This window comes from Macrobrachium rosenbergii, chromosome 50, assembly GCF_040412425.1.
Source record: "Macrobrachium rosenbergii isolate ZJJX-2024 chromosome 50, ASM4041242v1, whole genome shotgun sequence".
Taxonomy (NCBI): domain Eukaryota; kingdom Metazoa; phylum Arthropoda; class Malacostraca; order Decapoda; family Palaemonidae; genus Macrobrachium; species Macrobrachium rosenbergii.
Genome location: NC_089790.1, coordinates 21,870,001 through 21,882,500, shown reverse-complemented (window position 1 = coordinate 21,882,500; position 12,500 = coordinate 21,870,001). Strand labels below are relative to the sequence as shown.

At 32.9% G+C, this 12,500-nt stretch overlaps 1 long non-coding RNA gene across 2 annotated transcripts in view; it reads left to right on the top strand.

Moving 5' to 3' along the window:
• The window catches only part of LOC136832880 (uncharacterized), a 386,429-nt gene that overhangs the window by 341,676 nt on the left and 32,253 nt on the right, over positions 1 to 12,500 (top strand). For both annotated transcript variants that reach the window (XR_010851346.1, XR_010851345.1), the window contains one exon: positions 6,943 to 7,004. This is a non-coding gene — a long non-coding RNA (uncharacterized lncRNA). The remainder of the gene's footprint in view (positions 1 to 6,942; positions 7,005 to 12,500) is intronic.

Genomic DNA, 12,500 nt, shown 5'->3' with positions numbered 1-12,500 from the left:
GATAGATCTGTTTTCGGTGGCCTAGATTATACGATGTACAGAAAACTCGATTGTGTCGAAGCAACTTCAGCGCTTTCTTTGCTTGTTTGTTTATAATTCCGGCTGTAATGTCCAGAAACAAAAACAGAACAGGCTCTATATCTATCAGTTACTGGCGCGGTGGGAGGTTGAAACCGACATATTCTTTGGAAGCTTGAGTTTCAAGTCACTGGTCCCTTCGGCTTGTTCCATATGAATAGGTTTCATCTACTGAAAAAAAGAATAATCACTTCTTTCGTCATCACAAAAGAGCTCTTACTTACTAAATTAATATCATCTCGTTATATGATGTTCCCTTCTCCCGTTGCTAGGTAACTAATTGGTTCTTAGCCGCGTAAAATAAGTCTAATCCTTCGGGCCAGCCGTAGGAGAGCTGTTAATCAGCTCAGTGGTCTGGTTAAACTAAGGTATACTTAGTTTTCCCTTTGAATCACACCTCACATATTAAGACCGGGCGTTTATCTAAGTACTTACAACATCAGGCGTTGTAGAATCTGAGTAGAAACTTTGACTGATGCGGTTCAGCTCTAATCGTTTTACTGAATTTGTTACGGTCAACAGTAATTTCAGAAATTATTCCCGAATCTTCTCTGGCATTTTTAAATCACAGATAGAAAAAAAAATTTTGCTTTAAAAATTGCTTACAAATCTTTGAAAGCACATCTATGGCTCAGGTCTTGTCTTACGACAAATCTAAAGTGTGACAAATGTCTCAATACTTTTAAAAGTCTTAGTCGTTTCGCTTTTATTATCCAGTTTTTAATGTTCTCTATACAATAAATTTCAGAAGCAAACAATGTAGTTAGTTGCCTCTATTTTATTACAAGAAACAAAACCCAGTTATTTTACTGATCTCTTAATTAACATATCAAATATAGCTTATTGTTTCCTTTCTGATACTATCTCTCTCTCTCTCTCTCTCTCTCTCTCTCTCTCTCTCTCTCTCTCTCTCTCTCTCTCTCTCTCTCTATATATATATATATATATATATATATATATATATATATATATATATATATATATATATATATATGTGTGTGTGTGTGTGTGTGTGTGTGTGTGTGAGAAACCTTATAACCTTGAATAAATTATTCAGTGAACTATCATAGAATGAACTCTTCACCTCTCTCTTTCATAATGTTTTTGGATTCAGTTTCCACTAGAGTCCTTGAAAATTCGAACAGAAAATGAAATAAAAAAAAAATCTCTTTTTCCCTGCGGAATAAGAAATGTTTTCCCTCTAACCACTGACCCCTTTACTCTCGATCAACAACCTACAGAACGAGCAGCGAGTTCTATATCTTCATCCGGACAAGATATAAAATACCAAAAAGTGTATTTTTTACTAAATGTTGTCACGCCCCGTTCTTTCAAATTAGAAACGCCAGACCGAGTGTTAGAATTTTAATTAATCTCCCTTGCATATTCATCAGAACTGGGGCAGTTCCCTTTGATGCTCGGGATCAACTGGTGATTACCTTTTTCATGCCAAAGCCTACTGGTGAATGAGGGCAATATTATCCAGCGCACATTTGGAAACTTCCGCTATTGGGTGGTGTTGCCGATTTTGCTGTTTTTTTTTCATATGAGAGATTATTATTTGGTTGTACGAACATTAAAATACGAAAGTTTTGCTTAGGTGCAAGACGACGTGACATCATTAAGAAAAAAAACTATAGACGCATTTTAGTTTTTGTTTATACTTTATGGTTACCTTTTATTTTTATGTAAAAAAAACTATTGAGATGGATATTTGTCTGTCCGCCCCCAGATCGCAAAAACTACTAAGGCTAGAGGGCTGCAAATGGGTATATTGATCATCCACCCTCCAATCATCAAACCTACTAAATTGCAGCCCTCTAACCTCAGTAGTATTTATTTTATTTAAGGTTAAATTTAGCCATGGATCGTGCGGCTGGCGCAGCTACAGGTGCCAACAATACAGGCCACCACCGGGCAGTGGCTGAAAGCTTGATGGGCCGCGGCTAAGAGTTTCATGGGCCGTGGCTGGGAGTTTCATACAGCATTATACGCAGTACAGAAAACCCGATTACGCCGAAGAAACTTCGGAGCATTTTTTACTTTTTATTTTCTTTATTCTCCGTCATCCTCCCTATTACTTTATTGCCTCTTCACTCTATACTCACAACCTCTTAACTGTTCTGGTTTTGCTTCCCGGACACCATCAATTATTTCTGCTTAACCTGCTATTTGATTTCGCAAGGCAGCTTTAATTTCAGCTTTTCGGAAGAGCAACACTTATTTTCTTGTTTGTCTGGCTTTTAGCTGTAGAAGTATTTTTCATTTTTATTCATTCTGTTGTTCTTCTTCCTCTGACTGACAGCATTGAGTTATCACTTATATATGAGTTACCACTTGTGTAAAAATTTTGGATGCCAAACTCCCTCTATCTGCCTTTTACAGATATCACATAATTCTCGATGTTGAATTTTTTTCTAGGATTAACTAGCGTATTTCACCTCTCAAACACTTTTTTGCTGTCCAGCTTAGTTATTTAAGTTACATATTGAAATTCTGACAAGGATCCAATTCATATTTCATATTTCATATATATATATATATATATATATATATATATATATATATATATATATATATATATATATATATATATATATATATCTGCAGATAGATATAGATATATAGATAGGTAGATAGATAGATATTCTTCCTTCTGTCAGGTGGTGGCATAGAATTGGCTGGGCTACTCTATAACATATTACCTTAAATTCAAGAGATTTCCTTGTAATGACTTTCTATTGCCTTTCCAACAATCTTTTAACAGCATTAACGTCTGCTTCCTTTCCCTCTTCTAATAACGGCGTCTGGCACATTCTTACAAATTACACTTCCTTAGTTTTCATCTGTATTTTCTCTTCACTTTAATCTTCATTTTTCCCTCTTCATTTTCCTTCGGTCCTCAACTCGAGGAAATGTTTCTCAAGTGACTGATTGATTGATTATAGCCACTAAAACTGGCTTCACATGTCATTGCCGTCGTAATAAATTAAAAAATGAAATTAAAAACTATATAAATAATTAACTTTAAAAGTAGTTTCGTATGACAAATATGTAAACATAAATATTATGTACTGTATAATCATATCTATTCACATTTACTATCTATACACACAAGACTTATGTCCCTTGACACCCTTATTAGGGGAACTAAGGGAAATAAGATTTTGGCTCTTGAGTAATCTCCGAGATCTTATCAGTGAGGCCGATTTTGCCGTAATGATACGTCAAGTCATGTTCTCTGAGTCCTTGGGAACTAGCACAGTCTATATTTATATATGTTATTTTACTTATAATGATGAAAAAATTTGCCGGCAGTCTGTAAATAACTTACATGCAATTCAGACTAGTGTTTATACAAATTTATATATAAATATATAAATAAATATATATATATATATATATATACATATATATATACATATTAGATAGGTATCAAATTTGATAACATCAACAAAGAGTAGAACAAAAAAGAATTTTGCTCACTCTCTCTCTCTCTCTCTCTCTCTCTCTCTCTCTCTCTCTCTCTCTCTCACACACACACACACACACACACACACACACACACACACAGTCAATTGTAGTCAGTGGTACAAGTCTGTAAACGTCTGAAATAAAATGATTTTAAATATGGCAGAATTATCACCTTCAAAAATGAAGTTTCATATCATACATTTCATTGCACTATGCAGAGCAGGGTCCTCTTGACTTAATATAGTTTTGAAATATTTATTTAATGCAAATTGTAAAATAATTCTGATCTTACATATAAGGCAGTATGCGAGCTTGCGTTTTTTTTTTTATTTGAGGGAATAAAGAGCACCGAAAGTAAATAAAATTCTGGTGTATCTTGATGACTGAATCAGATGACTGAATGACATCATATTCTCAGGAGCAGAAAAAATGAGCAAAAATGGAGAACGAAAATATATGTGCATTAATCAGAAGTTTAGCTAAAAAGACGAATGAACCACCAGAGATTCTTAAATTCAAGAGATTCGTAAATTCAAGAGATTCTGAAATTCAAGAGATCCTTAAATTAAATAGATTCTGAAATTCAAGAGATTCTAAAATTAATGAGGTTCCTAAATTCAAGAGATTCCTAAATTCAATAGATTCTGAAATTCAAATCTTAAATTCAGGAAATTCTTAAATTCAATATATCCCTAAATTCAAGAGATTCTTAAGTTCAAGAGATTCTGGAATTCAGATCTTAAATTCAGGAAATTCTAAAATTCAAGAGATTCTGGAATTCAGATCTTAAATTCAGGAAATTCTAAAATTCAAGAGATTCTAAAATTAAAGAGATTCTGAAATTCAAGAGATTCTGAAATTCAATAGTCTTAAATTCAAGAAATTCTGAAATTCAAGAGATTCTGAAATTCAATAGTCTTAAATTCAAGAGATTCTGAAATTCAATAGATTCTGGAATTCAAGAGATTCTGAAATTCAAGTCTTAAATTCATGAAATTCGTAAATTCAAGAGATTCTAAAATTCAAGAGATTCTTGAATTCCACAAACTCGAAATAATGCTACTATTTTTATTCACTCATGACCCATGCCGATTTCGACTTGCAGTCTCAAACAGCGAATTACAGAAGAGGCAACACTAAAACTGGGGAACAAAGATCACATGAACACCGACGTATATAATCAATTCAATTTTACGCCTACGTGTTTACGCAAAGAACACGGAGGTCTGGTTCATAATGCGTTTGATCTATTCATAGCATTTCCAATGAAATTCTAATTAGTGACGTTGATGTGCATTTTCAGAATGCCTCTTCGTTAATTATTTTCGCATCGGCGATGATGTATTATAATTATGCATGACTCAGTGACTGGGTTCAGTAAATTTCGAACTGAACGCAGTTAATTTTCTATTGCGAATTCAGAACTAGTGTTGCGTCACTTTGAGGGGAATATTTTCCAGGTAATTTTGCCGTGGGATTTTTGTATTGATTTGAGTAACTTCCGTGTCCTATATGTGCTTTATGTTGTTGGAATTTGTGAACTTATTTTCTTGCCAGAAAGACTTACTGCGAATGAAATTTTAAAAGCTGTGCAGGCATTTTTATGCAATCTGACAATATGAACTTGTGTACACAGGTGAATTATAATATACGAACCGTGTTGAATTACAGCGACAGGTCACGGAAATGTCAAAGAACGTAATTCCAGTGTTTCTGTTCTCGTCCACAGCTTTCTTTTATGAAGACATTTCGAGGAAAACCGTAATTCTCTTGATGACCAGCGTTATTCATGAATATATTCATTTTAACTTTGTGTATTTAGGATTAACTGGTATTATTAACTTCAGAAAAGAAAGTGGAGTGTATAATTTCACTTTCTCGTCTGAATTTAATAATACCAATTACTCCTAAATACACAAAGTTGAAATGAATATTTTTACACACTCTACCAAAATTTCTTAGATGGTTTCGGAAAAGATATGACAAACGTGATATATTGGACATGAAATGCATGACACAAACATGATTTATATTGAACACTAAATGCATGACCCAGCCTTTTATTATCTGTACTGTATAATTAAAAAAGTAGATAGCAGCTTCACATTAAGTGTGTATATACTAAGTAAAATTAAAGAGAGAGAGAGAGAGAGTATAATATTTTATTTTCATAAGCCTCAGAAAACGTGTGACAAAGGCTCACTAAGTTGGCATTGAGATCAAAAGGAAATTCTTAGAAAATTTCTCCGGAATTTCTATGAAAATTGCATGCCTGAGCTTGAGCAAAGCAGAATAGTATTGTGAATTGGGTAATGTCAAGTAGTTCTCTCTCTTTCTATCATATATATATATATATATATATATATATATATATATATATATATATATATATATATATATATATATAATGTAATATATTTAATGTATATATGTGTGTGTATTATACACACACACACACACACACACACACACATATATATATATATATATATATATATATATATATATATATATATATATATATATATATATATATATGTATATATATATATATATATATATATATATATATTTTAATGTATATGTGTGTATTATACACACACACACACACACACACACACACACACACACACATATATATATATATATATATATATATATATATATATATATATATATATATATATATATATATATATATATTTATATGTGTGTGTATGTATGTATGTAGAAAATGTGGAAGCATGCAGTTCATTCAGAACGATAATGCATAGGAGTGTAAGGAAGATGAAAAGCATGGAATTTATCAACTTGATCATAACAAGTGATAAAAGTATTGAGACAGTAATTACTACAGAAATAAATTAATGTTAAATATAGCACATAATAACAAGGTTAATCAAGGCGATTGAATATCATTTTCATAAACGTCTTGTGAAATGTAATATATGCTGAGAGTTCCTAACTGTATTATCTGCTTATTACAGGCAATATTTACCTGTAATAAGCATATTCACAGGTAAGTTGTCAATGTGCTTCTGCAAATATTAACTGAATAAGGAAAAGCTCAAATGAATTTTCGTCACGATCTGATTTGCATAAATTCAGAGTTACCCTGACTGATAGTATAATTTCTCTCTCTCTCTCTCTCTCTCTCTCTCTCTCTCTCTCTCTCTCTCTCTCTCTCTCTCTCTCTCTCTCAGTCTGTCCATTTAGAATAGTAGAATACTCATAACATTTGTAGTCATGATAATACTCTTACTTTGTTAGAGTTGTTTTTCAAGATATTATTATTATTATTATTATTATTATTATTATTATTATTATTATTATTATTATTATTATTATTATTATTATTGGATTACAAAGTACAGCTTGTGTCTTCCGCAGGCGACTTCTCCGAGCTACAGGAATGAAAATGGACACAGGAGAGGACGAGAAGGATTGAAAAGGTAAGTAAATGGCTTTTTCAAAAAAAAAAACCGACTCTGCAAAATTAGACAACGTTTTCGCCCTTACTGGATGCTAGATTTTTCTTTAGCGACCTTGTACTTCAGTCATTTATTTATGTTTTTATCCATTTGTTTAATAATGAATTAATCCATCCTTTTCCTTATAACTGATCTCTTTTTTTTTCTGTATTTGTCATTATCTTCTTTAACTTCTTTTAAATGAACATCGTGTTCTTCGGAAGCTTGGATTTCGAGTCAATGGCCCCTGTAGGCTCGTTTCATTTGAATAGGGGTTTATCTTACGAGTAATAATGATAATAATTATCACGCCTTCACCATCATCATCATCATCATATCCTTCAAAAGGAAACATCGATATTAATCACAGATGCTTCCAATTTTCCGATAATTGGAGAATAAGAATATAAGTCCCGAAAAGGAAAGGATTAAATAATATGCATTTTTTCTCATCATTGTCCCTATCATCTGCTATGTGCGAAATTCGATGTTTAGTTCTTCATACATTCTTGGGTGTTAAATTCTTCTATAACCCAGTAACTTTATGATCGCATGTATACAATTATCACAGTCATAATTACAGGATGTGTAAAATCTGTCTTATAATTGAGTGCCAAACGGAGGTATTTCTTTGACTTGAGCGGGCTTACATCGTAAGAATGTCGTCATACAAGTCTGCGATAAAGCAGTGCAAGTCACTACGATAGACATAAGAAGTAATGGTCTATATAAAATAAAGTTATGAAAAGGATAGCAGAATAACGTACATAATTTCTGATCTGTTTTCAAGTAGATTACGATTCGTCATTTAATTCAGTCAGAGAGTAGTGATAACTGTATAGTGGACATTTAATTATCTTTTTTCCTTTCTGGAACTCGGAGATAGAAATAATCTTGTAACGTAGTACATTTTAATACGCTTTCATCTACTTATGAATGTATTAATTTTTTTTTCTTTTTAATAAGAGAGACCTCTTTCTGTATTTCCCTTTACCTTCTCTTACTTCCTAGTGAGAGCCATATTCTTCGGAAGCTTGAATTTCAAGTGAATGGCCCCTGTGGTGGCCTTGTTCCACATGAATAGGGTTCATCTTCTGAATAATGATAATAATAATAATCTTTTACTTCTATCAAACGAACACCATAATATTCTTCGGAAGCTTGAATTTCAAGTGAATGGCCCCTGTGGTGGCCTTGTTCCACATGAATAGGGTTCATCTTCTGAATAATGATAATAATAATAATCTTTTACTTCTATCAAACGAACACCATAATATTCTTTGGAAGCTTGAATTTCAAGCCTATGGCTCCTGTGGTGGGCTTGTTCCATATGAACGGGGTTCATCTTCTGAATAATAATAATAATAATAATAATAATAATAATAATAATAATAATAATAATAATAATAATAATAATAATAATATTTTACTTCTTTCAAATGAGCACCATAATATTCTTTGGAAGCATGAATTTCAAGCCTATGGCTCCTGTGGTGGGTTTGTACCATATGAATAGGGTTCGTCTTCTGAGTATAATAATAATAATAATAATAATAATAATAATAATATTAATAATAATAATAATAAACACGACCCAAAAACACCTCTTTAAATCTCATAGCGAAACGGCGTACCAACAGACATTTCAAATAATGGAGCAAGAAATGTACAATTCGGAAGGAAATGTTTGCTTCCATCGGAAACTTTGGGAATTAGAGCCCGGAAGTTTTAAGGAATGGGGCCACGTCGTCAAGTTTTCTTCTCGGATGCTCTTTCTTTCTTTCTTTCGTGGCGCATAGCCAAAAGGCGAAGTAATCAGTGGAAGTTTCATTAGCGTGAGTACGATGGGAACTATCAGATTATGCAGGAGCGATGTTATCTCACTGGATATGTATATATATATATATATATATATATATATATATATATATATATATATATATATATATATATATATATATATATATATATATATATATATGTATATATATATATATGTATATATATATATATGTGTGTGTGTGTGTGTGTGTATGTATGTATGTATGTATGTATGTATGTATACTTGCATATACATAATATGTATAGATATAGATAAAAATATATTACATATACGGTATATATATATGTATATATATACATGTTTGTGCATGTATGTATATTATATATACATATACATGCATGCATACATACGTAAGACAATCGGACTTCCATCAAGGGAACAACAATGCGATATCATTGCCACGAGGAAATTGAAACAACGGAGTGCAAGATCTTTCACCTTTACGCTAAGGCATTCTCAAGGTAACGTCATTCAACGGTACAAAGGATTACAAAGGAGATATTAAGATATTTTAAAGCTTGTTCAATAGGTCCTTTTGTGAATAAAGGACAAACATTAAAATCTACTAATGGGGAGTCAGGATTTTGCAAGTTTTTCATCAGTTGAAGTTAACAGACTTCTGTGTTAGCTGTGCTTAAAAAAGAGAACATCTCTTATATTTACAATAAATAAACTTCTCTCTTAAAACAAGTAAAAAATGCGCCGAAGACGCTTTAGCGCAGTCGAGTTCTCTGTACAGCGCATAAAGCCGTATGAAACTCTCAGCCACGGCCCATTAAACTTTCAGTCGTGGCCCATGAAACTTTCGGCCACGGCCCGGTGGTGGCCTGTGTTGTTGGCACCTATAGCGGTGCCAGACGCACGATCATTGCTTACTTTAACCTTAAATAAAATAAAAAACCTACTGAGGATAGAGGGCAGTAGTTTTTAAGATCTGAGGACGGACGGACAGACAAAAACCCACCCCAGTAGTTTTCTTTTACAGAAAACTAAACAAGAGAGAGAGAGAGAGACATTAGCTCTGGAAAATCATCAATCATTTATAAAGTCAGAATCTAAGCGCAAACGAAATTGAATTGGAAGTGGGATCAAATTTGAATGCAATGCGATGAAAAGGTCTGGGTCGTTCGTGGAATGGAAATTGAAAAGTTAATCAGATTAATAATGTCCGCTCAATGGGTGCATTTCTGAAAATTAATCAACAACGTTCTTCTCCAAGACTGTAGAAGCGTTATGAATTTAATTTCTCTCTCTCTCTCTCTCTCTCTCTCTCTCTCTCTCTCTCTCTCTCTCTCTCTCTCTCTCTCTCTCTCTCTCTAATACACAGGGAACGATACACGTTATATATATATATATATATATATATATATATATATATATATATATATATATATATATATATGTGTGTGTGTATGTATATATGTATATCCACACACAAACGCATACACATACCGGTATATATAAATATATACAGTATATACATATATATAATGTGTACTGTTCTCTTTGTATCAGAGAGAGAGAGAGAGAGAAAGTTAACATTTTATTACTATAAATATATATATATATATATATATATATATATATATATATATATATATATATAAATATATATATATATATATATATATATATATATATATATATATATATATATCACAACATCTCATGACGCAAAAGGCCTCTATGAAATCTCACCCCTTAAGTCTTCCCTATGATGTATCTTCCAGAAACCTCCAACCATCTTAACCTTCCTCCTCATAACTCTCACCCCTGTTTTAGTGGGTCCTCCAACTCTTCTGGTGCCCTCAGGGACACCTCTGTCATTGTCCGTGCTATACTCACGGGCGTTGTACGAAGGACATGTCCTAGACATGTTCATCTCCCTTATATCATTGTTTTTAGAGCACTGAGCGACGGTATTTTCATTGATGAATGCACTGTCATGTACTGTATACTCTTAGATCCCACATTACTCAGCGATTGCTGAAAATAAAAAAAAAATAATAAAACAAAATATTTAAAAGCTTAGAGTTCAAGGTGTACCTTGTCACCAATTCTTGTTTCACACCTAAATGCGGATCTTTCTCTTTAATTACTGAACGTCGCCCATGAATTACCATAAGTTTTTAGTACATCAGGGAAATTTACTTCGTATATAGACAAAGGATAAGCTCGAAGGGAATATACCAGAGGATAACATGCCTTCTTTTTGCTGCTTGAGTCCGTGCTTTAACTCTGTTGCAAATGCTATTACTACGGATGGTCTTTTGGTGCTGTAACGTTACTGCAGTTACTACGAATGGTGTTATTGCATTGTAACGTTACTGCTGTTACTACGAATGGTCTTATGAAAGCTAAATCGAAAATTCTCAGTATAGTAGTTTTTGGTTACATTAAAATTTTAAATAGTGAAGTATAGATGAAAGAGTTAATGCTAAATTACACTGACATCAGTTTTCAGAATATGAGCGGAGGCATAAAGAACGTAATGAAGAATGAAAAGAAGAGGATTTTTTTAGTTAGTGAGATTTGAATTTGTGTTCCGAAATCCAGTTCTACGAAATAACCGGTGAAACTCGATTAAAATAGAAAGAAATCATAATCTGGTGGCTTGTGGCAACTCTTCTGAAAACAAGTAAAAAATGAGCCGAAGTTTCTTCAGAGCAATCGAGTTTTCTGTACAATGCTGTATGACACCCTCAGGTGGCCTGTGTTATTGGCACCTATAGCGGTGCCAGACGTACGATCATGGCTAACTCTAACCTTGAATAAAATAAACCTACTGAAGCTAGAGGGCTGCAATTTGGTATGTTCGATGATTGGAGGGTGGATGATCAAGATACCAATTTGCAGCCCTCTAACCTCAGTAGTTTTTAAGATCTGATGGCGGACGGACAGACAAAAAGCCATCTCAATAGTTTTCTTTTATAGAAAACTAAAAATGTTAAGTGTTAAAAAAAAAAAAGAACAGCAACCAGATTAATGGAGACTGAATATCAAAGGAAAATACGAAGAAGTTAGATTGGAGAATAATTACATTACGATCACTGATCTCTAATATAATGATGGATATTTCTGCCACTTTGCCATTTGAATTTTTTCAGTCGGATTCCGAATGACAGTGAAAATCATTTCATAATTCTAGTCAATTCTGTTGATTATTTCGAGCTTCAGAATTAAATATTCTTTTAAAATGAAGATATGTAAAATTCTCTTTTCATACAATGCATAGTGAACTTTTATTTCTCAGACTGAATTCATTATTCGTCTGCCTGCGTAAAAATTACATTTATTTAATTTAATTACAGCATCTATTACCATGTTCCAGACACATACATATATACATACATTACATACATAAGTAATTTGGTTAGTGCATCTCGTGCAGTGCACTGTAGGCATTACTTAAGGTTCTTAGCAGCATGTCTTCGGCCCCTAGCTGCAACCCCTTTCGTTCCTTTTACTGCACCTCCTGTCATATTCTCTTTCAACCATCTTACTTTCCACCCTCTCCTAACAATTGATTCATAGTGCAAGTGCGAGTTTTTACTCCCATTACACCTTTCAAACCTTTCACTGTCAATTTCCGTTTCAGCGTTGAATGACCTCATAGGTCCCGGTGCTTGGCCTTT